The sequence below is a fragment of the Sipha flava genome, unplaced genomic scaffold (genome assembly GCF_003268045.1).
Source record: "Sipha flava isolate LNK unplaced genomic scaffold, YSA_version1 282_pilon_pilon, whole genome shotgun sequence".
In the NCBI taxonomy this organism is placed as follows: Eukaryota; Metazoa; Arthropoda; class Insecta; order Hemiptera; family Aphididae; genus Sipha; species Sipha flava.
The window spans coordinates 549,244-558,101 of NW_020272949.1; positions in this window are offsets into that span (position 1 = coordinate 549,244).

Consider the following 8,858-nt stretch of genomic DNA (forward strand, 5'->3'; position numbering starts at 1 on the left):
AACGAACTTTTGGTAGCATTTACATTACAATATTTAAATACTAAAAATGAACGAGAATGCAACTGAAACGGACGATGACCGAGGATAAATTAAATATATCGACTTTGAAAAGTTTGATAGATTCTTAAACTTGCTTGTTGTTGAATTCATTTTTTCTACACAAGTACGCCATAAACTCTGTAGGTATAGACTATCATAAAGCCAATATTCACCACATGAAAAACAGAACAGTGGTTTAACGTATGTATCAGCATAAGAAATTGGTATCTAAGTCATAATACGTTACACTAAAATTCTAAATACATCGATCATTTCAAATCGTTAAAAACAACCAACTGTCATATTTAGGGCCAGAACTTAATGTATTTACATATTTTTTTCTAATGCTTACATTCAATGCTCGTCTATACAGAAATTTGATTTATGAAGTTGTTGCGTTCTGTGTAGTCACATAATAAAATACATCACAAAGAGGTTCCCATGAACATCTAAAACTACAACTGTGGATAAGTTAGACTAACCCTAGATTACGAGATATTTGACAAATTAAATGTATTAAATACAAAATAATTGGATTAATTAAAGTATACACATTATCACACAAAAGTCACACACCTATATATAATTAAACAAGGAGACAAATTAATAATTATTAGGATAACACACAAAATATCACATAACATTATTCAATAAGGAACAATTTTATTGATTAAACACACCCATAATTTAAAGATTATTAATTAAAGAGATAAATTAAATAAATTATATTTAACTAGCTGTCCCGACACGGCGTTGCCCGCGTATTAGTTGGTTTTTTGGCATTTTCGTAGGCCATGTATTAGTGTTATTATGTATGAGAACATTTAAAAGTAATAGGTTAAGTATCTAAATGTTGAAATTAAGTACAAACCAACATATATATTTTCTGAATTTACGTCGTACCGAACTTCGCATTTTATACCTTTGAACATTTCTCGAAAATTCTATAACTTTCTTCATTACAACAATTGCAATGCAAAAAATAATATTGAGATAAAAACCATAGGTTAGGTTAGTTATATAATTCTCGGAACAATTCATATCTACACGCCGACGACGATAAAACACACACAATAGAAAAAAGGTCAGATTACAGTAGCTATATAGATACTTGCGGTCGGTCACGGGAAAACCCGAAATACACCATGCAATTATACACATTTATTAAAAAGTTAATTAAAATATTTAAAATATTAAAAAATTTGAAAAAAAAACTATCCTATATTTTAAGTTGGACCAAATTACACACGGTGTAAAAAATTTCATCAAAATCGGTCCAGTAGTTTCGGAGATTATCGCGAACATACATCGTGACACGAAATTTTTATATATACAGATTGGTTCACATAATCATTTTATGGGAATTGAAATAAAATAGTTAATCGAAACAATAGTGACCACATCCTGGATCTCTGCGTCAATAATTATGGCCTGGTCGGTAGATAACCCACACACACTCAGAATCAATAAAGAAATATCTTATTTTATTAACAGTTTTCATATACACGCACACACTTGGGATTTACACACACACTTGCATATATCAGATATAAAAGGGACCCGAAAACAAGGACAAATCAGACGAGTTTTGGCTATGCTGCACTGAGCACCTTCACGTCAGTGTATGTCATGGTCCGGACTTAGAAATATTTCAAACTATTTTTATAAATTACAATTGTTAGGACTTAGAATAATTTCTATAATCCAAATTATTTGGACTTAGAATATTTACAAATTGTAGTTAGAATAATTTTATCAGTTAATAAATTAAATTACTAGTCTTAATTATATAATATGCATATATTATTGAGAAATAATAATACGCATATTCCTGAGTCGTATAAGGAAAAACGTACTATTGCACAACCTTAATGGGCGCCACGCGCGAATTTTAAACAACCACAACAACATCATCATTCGAATAAGACAATCAAGACCAAGGGCAACCACGTGATGAAACATCACTTGGATATGAAGATCAAGACCAAGGACAGCCACGTGTCGAAAACAACACAATTAAAACAGAATCAACAGAGTATATAAAGGCTCCGTTTCAACACCAACGGCAGACGTGTCCAGCTATCAGACCAAGCCCTTCTGAGTTTCGTCTTCGATATTGTTAGTGCACGAATTTATAATTTATATTTGTATCTATGTCTGTTTCTGTAATTGTATTTATTAAAGTGTTTACAAGTGTTTGAAATAATTGTTTAATCAAATTTATCCCGATCCAACAACATCATTACGATAGGTACCTGTTTTTATTGGGTACCACGTAACAATTATTCTTCACTACACCTACATCCAAGCGTTGACTGAGACATTACCACTGAAATCACGGATCAAACGGTTGGCACTGTTATGGGCTACCACAAAAACATGTATAAATAAAATTGTGCGTAACACAATATCACAGGTGTTACTCACCTATATTTGATCATAGACTATCTATAATCATTAATCATTAATTTAAAATATTATAAGATTAATATATATTCTTAGAAACACCTACATTTAATAGGTTGGCCATAAACCAATAATATATATAATATATATATATATATATATATATATATATTAAAAGATTAATATATATTCCTAGAAACACCTACATTTAATAAGACCAGTAATATATATTAAAATATGTAATCTATAAAATAATAAAGTAGGTCAAACGAACGTGGCCTATTGCTAAATAAGGAATTATGCCGAAACAATAAGTCCAATGACGTCAATCAATCCATATAAAAGAGGGACCAAAATGACCACAATTCAGATGAGTTTTAGTCACGGAACTACAAGCTACTTCACGTCACTTTGTATTAGAATTTTGTTAACACTTTGAGTATTAAAATAAATATATTAATGTATTAAAAGTCTCATGTTTATTTAAATTAAATACATCTTTGACTTGCAACACTTGAAATCGAGCCGGTGGCACGTAACAATTGGCGCTGTGGACAGGGTTCTTCAAAAAGAAAAATATTTATAATATTTTTTTTAAAAATATATAATATTTTTCCACGGAGGCAGTTCAATTCATTTCGAATCACCGAGAGAAGAAACTGATCACTTTTTCTCCAACTCCGAAGAAAGAATATACACTCCATTGTGCAACATTTCAAGCGAAACAGTCAACGTTTTCTTTTGGATCGTCCAACTCCGCCTTGTTGTAAGAATTATTATGAATATTATTATTGAAGTATTTTATTGGGATTATTATTGAAGTTTATATTTGCGAATTATTGAGATTTATTATTGAAGTTATATTTGAGATTTATTGAATTATTATTGGGATTTATTGAGATTTATTATTGAAGTTATATTGAAAAATTATTGGGATTTATTATTGAGTATTATTGTGAATTATTGAGAATTATTATTGTGGATATATATTGAGAATTTTTGTTGAGATTATTATTGAATTATTATTGAAGTTATTGTAGTAAGCCCAAGGCTAGGCGTATTTTATAATCAGCATTTAATTAATTAATATCTAATAATCAAAAATAACTTATTACGCATATTAATAAATTCGCCAAGGTCCAGCTAAATTTAATAATCAAAATGATATTTTGATTATTTAATAGATTAAAATAGTATATGTGTAAAATAGATAATATATTAAATTCGCATATACGCAGGAAAACCAGGGTAAAGGTGAAAACAACAAGTAGTTTCACGTTTTTACATAATAATGCTAAATAGAGGGCAAAATAAAGTAATATTAGAATTAGGCCACTCTTACGTCATTGGAACCTGTATAAATACGGGTTGAGCATTTTGCATTATTCAGATGTAGATAGGTAGTTAGACTGATCATTTCCCCTGTTAAATAAATTATTGCTCGTCGTGGACTTTGTTACAGCCACATCGCCGCGAGTATATAATTCTTAGCCCAGAATAACTTGTTATTTAATTTTTTTGTGTTTTAACTGTTTGTTAATTTATTATGATAAATTAATAAAACCAGTAAGTTTATAAGTTTAATGTATCAGTGTTAAATTTATTCACCTACCTATCTCTCTCAACCCACGTCTCAAGATTTCATACAACGTGCTACGTCGTTAAATAATTAATGTGTCAGCGATCGTAGTGTTCTGCACGAGATCGCTACATAAATTTGGTGTCAGGTGTGGGGTTAACCTAACCTGCACGAGATCGCTACATAAATTTGGTGTCAGGTGTGGGGTCGTTCTAATCGAGTGAAAATAATTGTTATCCAATTAAGTAATTCGAGACCCACCGACGAACCACGTTCTACGTCATCAAGAGATTTACGCTGAATTGTAAGTCAGTTCAGTTTCAAGAAGTCAAGTTCAAGGGACAACGTCCACGGAACTCAACGCAAGTCAGAAAGGCTTGTGTCACGAAGTGCAGTCCAGGATAAAAGGAATTTCCACAACGCGGAGCCAAGCAGAGCCGAGCAGTTCAAGGACGCATTTTTTCACCTCCCATACAGAAATGAACAAAGTGTAAGTTATCTTTATTATTATACTCTGTCAAATCTGTTGAGAGTTAGTTTTATAAAGTAAATGCATACAAGGAGTAAAAGTGAAAAGAATAAAGTGATAGAGAAACCTGAATCAGGGGATTCAGTATTAACCGACACGTTAAACTCAGAGAGTAGAGGCGAGTCGAGTCGAGATTTAATAGATTTAAACAAAACGTTTATAGAAATAAATATGGCAAATCAATTAGATTTTATTACTGCTTTGAGATTTATTCCCGAATTTGCAGGAGGAAGTGAAACCGATCTAGCATTCTTTATTTCCAAATGTGATTTCGTATTTTCAAAAATACCAGATATTTCGAAACCTGATATTCTAGCCGCAGTGCTTACTCAGCTTAAAGGTAAAGCTTTTGAGGCAGTTAGGTACAGGGAAATAACAACATGGGAAGAGTTAAAAGTACATTTAAAAACAATTTTTGGTACATCTCATTCAGTACAATATTTACAAGGGCAATTAAGTTCAATGAAACAAAATCACTTAGAATTAATAAAAGATTTCGCGCAGCGCATAGAGAAAACATATCACGAATTAACAAGCGCATCAACGTTAAATAAAAGTGCCGCGGAAGCAAAAATAATCGCGCAAACTATACAATCGCAGGCATTAAATGTATTCATATCAGGAGTAGAACAATCTATTCAGATAATTTTATTAGCTCGTAATATAACAAGTTTTGAGGAAGCTATTTTGATAGCAATGGAACATGAAAATACGTTTCGTAAATCAGATAATTTAATGAATAATAATAGAAATAATCGGAACAATTTTAAAAATAATTTTAAAAGTAATAATAATAAATTCATTAATAAAACTAATTTTGATAAAAGCGCAATTAAATGTTATCGATGCGATAAAATGGGACATTATGCAAACGAGTGTAGGACGCCTGAGCAATATATTAAAAAAAAACCTGATATAAAGAGAGAATATACGGGACATGTAAAATTTTGCAAATATTGTAAATTAAAAAATCATGATATTTCGGAATGTAGGAAACTTAAAGAAAAAATTAAAGCTGAGGGGGATCCTTCAGGTAGTTCAGGAAGTTCAGAAAGTTCGGAAAATTCAGCGGGTACAAGTAAAATGCGAACAGTAGGAGAAATAAAAAATAATATACGAGTAATGATACCAATTAAAGCTGAACATATAATTTGTAGAGCAAAAGATTTTTTGTGTGAAAGTAAATTTTTAATTGATAGCGGTGCCGAGATGAATGTTATCAAAATATCTACGTTAAAAGAACATGTAATGGTAAATGAAGATGAAAAACGGTTTATAAAAGGTATAAGTGAAACAAAAGTGTTAACTATAGGCACGACAACAGTAGAAATTTTTATTAAAAATCAAACATTTAACGTTAAATTTGATATTGTAAAAGACGATTTTCCATTACCTAAAGCAGGTATTTTAGGAGTTGAATTTCTTAAAAATAATAAAGCAATAATGGATTGGGATAAAGAAGTCTTAATTATTCCCGAGCCAATTGAGGAGAATAAAGTCGAATCTATTATAATACCGGCGCGTAGTAATTGTGTATTACAGATAAAAAGTGACGAGATAATTAATTCAAATGTAGTAGCTATTAAAAAACACGCGTTGAATGAAAATGTAATAATTGCGAATAGTTTGAGCCCAGTAAAAGAAAATAAAATTATCGGTAATATAATTAATATATCAGAAGAACCGTTTATTATTGATGAATTAACTACGAGTCATTTAAATTGGGAACCGTACACAGATAATATATTCTTAATTAATAATACAAGTGAAAGAGAAACCAAAGGTGATCAATCGGGTCGAATTAAATTACTTAATGATTCAATTAAAACCGAACATTTAAATACGGAGGAAAAACAAAACATAATAAGTATTTGTAATAACTATTCTGATATTTTCTATTTAGAGGGGGACCGTTTAACAGCAACAGACATTGTAACGCATAAAATTAATACACCACGTATTACGAAACCAATTAACATTAGACCTTATCGTATTCCGTGGGCTTATCAAGTAGAGATCGAAGAACAAATTAAAAATATGAAACAAGACAATATTATTCGTAATTCCGTATCACCGTTTAATTTTCCCTTAGTAGTAGTGAAAAAGAAAACTGGGGAGGATGGACAACAAAAACTTCGTGTATGTGTCGATTTTCGTAAACTTAATGAGGTAACTGAAAACGAAGCTTATTGCTTACCCAATCTACTAGACATTTTAGAATCACTGGGAGCATCTAAATACTTTTTCACGTTAGATTTAGCTAGTGGATATCATCAAATTAAAATTGATGAAGCTGATATTCATAAAACTGCGTTTTCTACAAAATCTGGTCATTATGAATTTTTACGAATGCCTTTCGGGTTAAGTTCCGCACCAGCCACGTTCACGCGTGCTATGAAATCAATTTTAATGGGATTAGAAGAAATGTGCACAGCATATCTCGATGATATCGTAGTACACGGGTCAAGTTTAATAGATCATGGTGATAAATTAATAAAAGTTTTTAATAGATTACGTATTCACAATCTAAAATTACAACCGAGCAAATGTATGTTTCTACGAAAGGAGGTTCTATATTTAGGTCACATTATCAGTGAAACTGGAGTTTCACCAGATCCAAATAAATTAAAATGTATACGCGATTACCCAAAGTTAAAAAATGCGAAGGATATTAAATCTTTTTTAGGCTTACTTAATTATTATCGTCGTTTCGTCGACAATTTCGCAAAAATAGCAAAACCACTAACCAATTTATTAAAAAAAGACGTACCTTTTGTTTGGACTGATATGTGCGAAAACGCATTCGAAGAATTAAAACATGTACTCACCAATCCACCTCTATTAATATATCCGGATTGGGAAAAAGGAAATTTTAATTTAACGACTGATGCCAGTCAATACGCGATAGGAGCTGTATTATCCCAGGGGGAGCTACCTGTTGATAAACCAATTGCTTACGCAAGTCGTACCTTGAGTAAAGCAGAGATAAATTATAGTGTTATCCAAAAGGAACTATTAGCGATAGTATGGGCTGTTAAGCATTTCAGACCATATCTATACGGTCAAAAATTTAAGATCATAACAGATCATAGGCCACTTACTTATTTATTTAATCTAAAAGACGCATCTTCACAATTAATGAGATGGCGATTGCAATTAGAAGAATACGAGTATGAGATTGTTTATAGGGCAGGTTCTCTTAATGCAAATGCCGACTGTTTATCGCGTATAAATATGATAACCGATAGCACTTACGACAAAGATTATAAATTATTTTTAAAAGCCAAAGAAAAACCTATATTAAATAAAAGAATTATAGAAATTCCAAATAGTATTCGGAACGCCACCACTAATGAAAATATTTTATTTCCGATATCCGGGGATTTAATAATCACGCATCTAGGAATACGAGAATATATCGAAAAAAATAAAATTTTATCTCCAATTAGTTTCTCTGATACGAATTTCTTTCATATTTTTAAAGAAAACGATCGTTTAATAATATTTTATAAATTAAGAGAAACATATTTGAGTGAATTAAGAGCAGAACAGTTTCTTAAAGCAATTATAGAAATAAAAACATTTTGTGTTTTGAACGAAATAAAGAATTTCTCCACTATTCGGTTAGAAGGGCTAACTACGATTACAAATTTCGAACATATTAGGACTATGTTTAGATATGTTTTTAAGGACACTGAGATACAAGTTTCTATTTATACTGAACAAAGTTGGACTTATGAGGAAAAAGAGCGTATAATTTATGAGTACCATAATACTCCTTTAGGAGGACATGGGGGAGTATCTCGAACAATAAAAAGATTAAAGATGAATCATAACTGGAAAAATTTAAAAAAAGATGTGAAAAAATATATTAAAAATTGCGAAATCTGTCAAAAGAATATAACTCATAAAAAAACAAAACAACCCATGTTAATTACTTCCACGGTAACCAAACCATTCGAAAGAATATGTATGAACATAGTAGGACCTCTTCCACCTACAGTAGGAGGGGACTCATATATTTTAACGATTCAGGATGAACTTTCGCGCTATGCATTGGCCTCAGCATTAACTACAACCGATGCTTCAACAGTAGCACAAACATTTGTGGATAATTTAGTATGCATTTATGGGATTCCAAGCTCCGTATTAACGGATTGTGGTACCAATTTTTTATCTGATATTTTTAAAAAGATGTGTAAGTTACTGGACATCGATAAATCTAAAACCACTCCGTGGCATCCTCAAACTAATGGGTTTTTTGGAGAGATCACATAAAACTTTAAAAACATACCTACGTAGTTT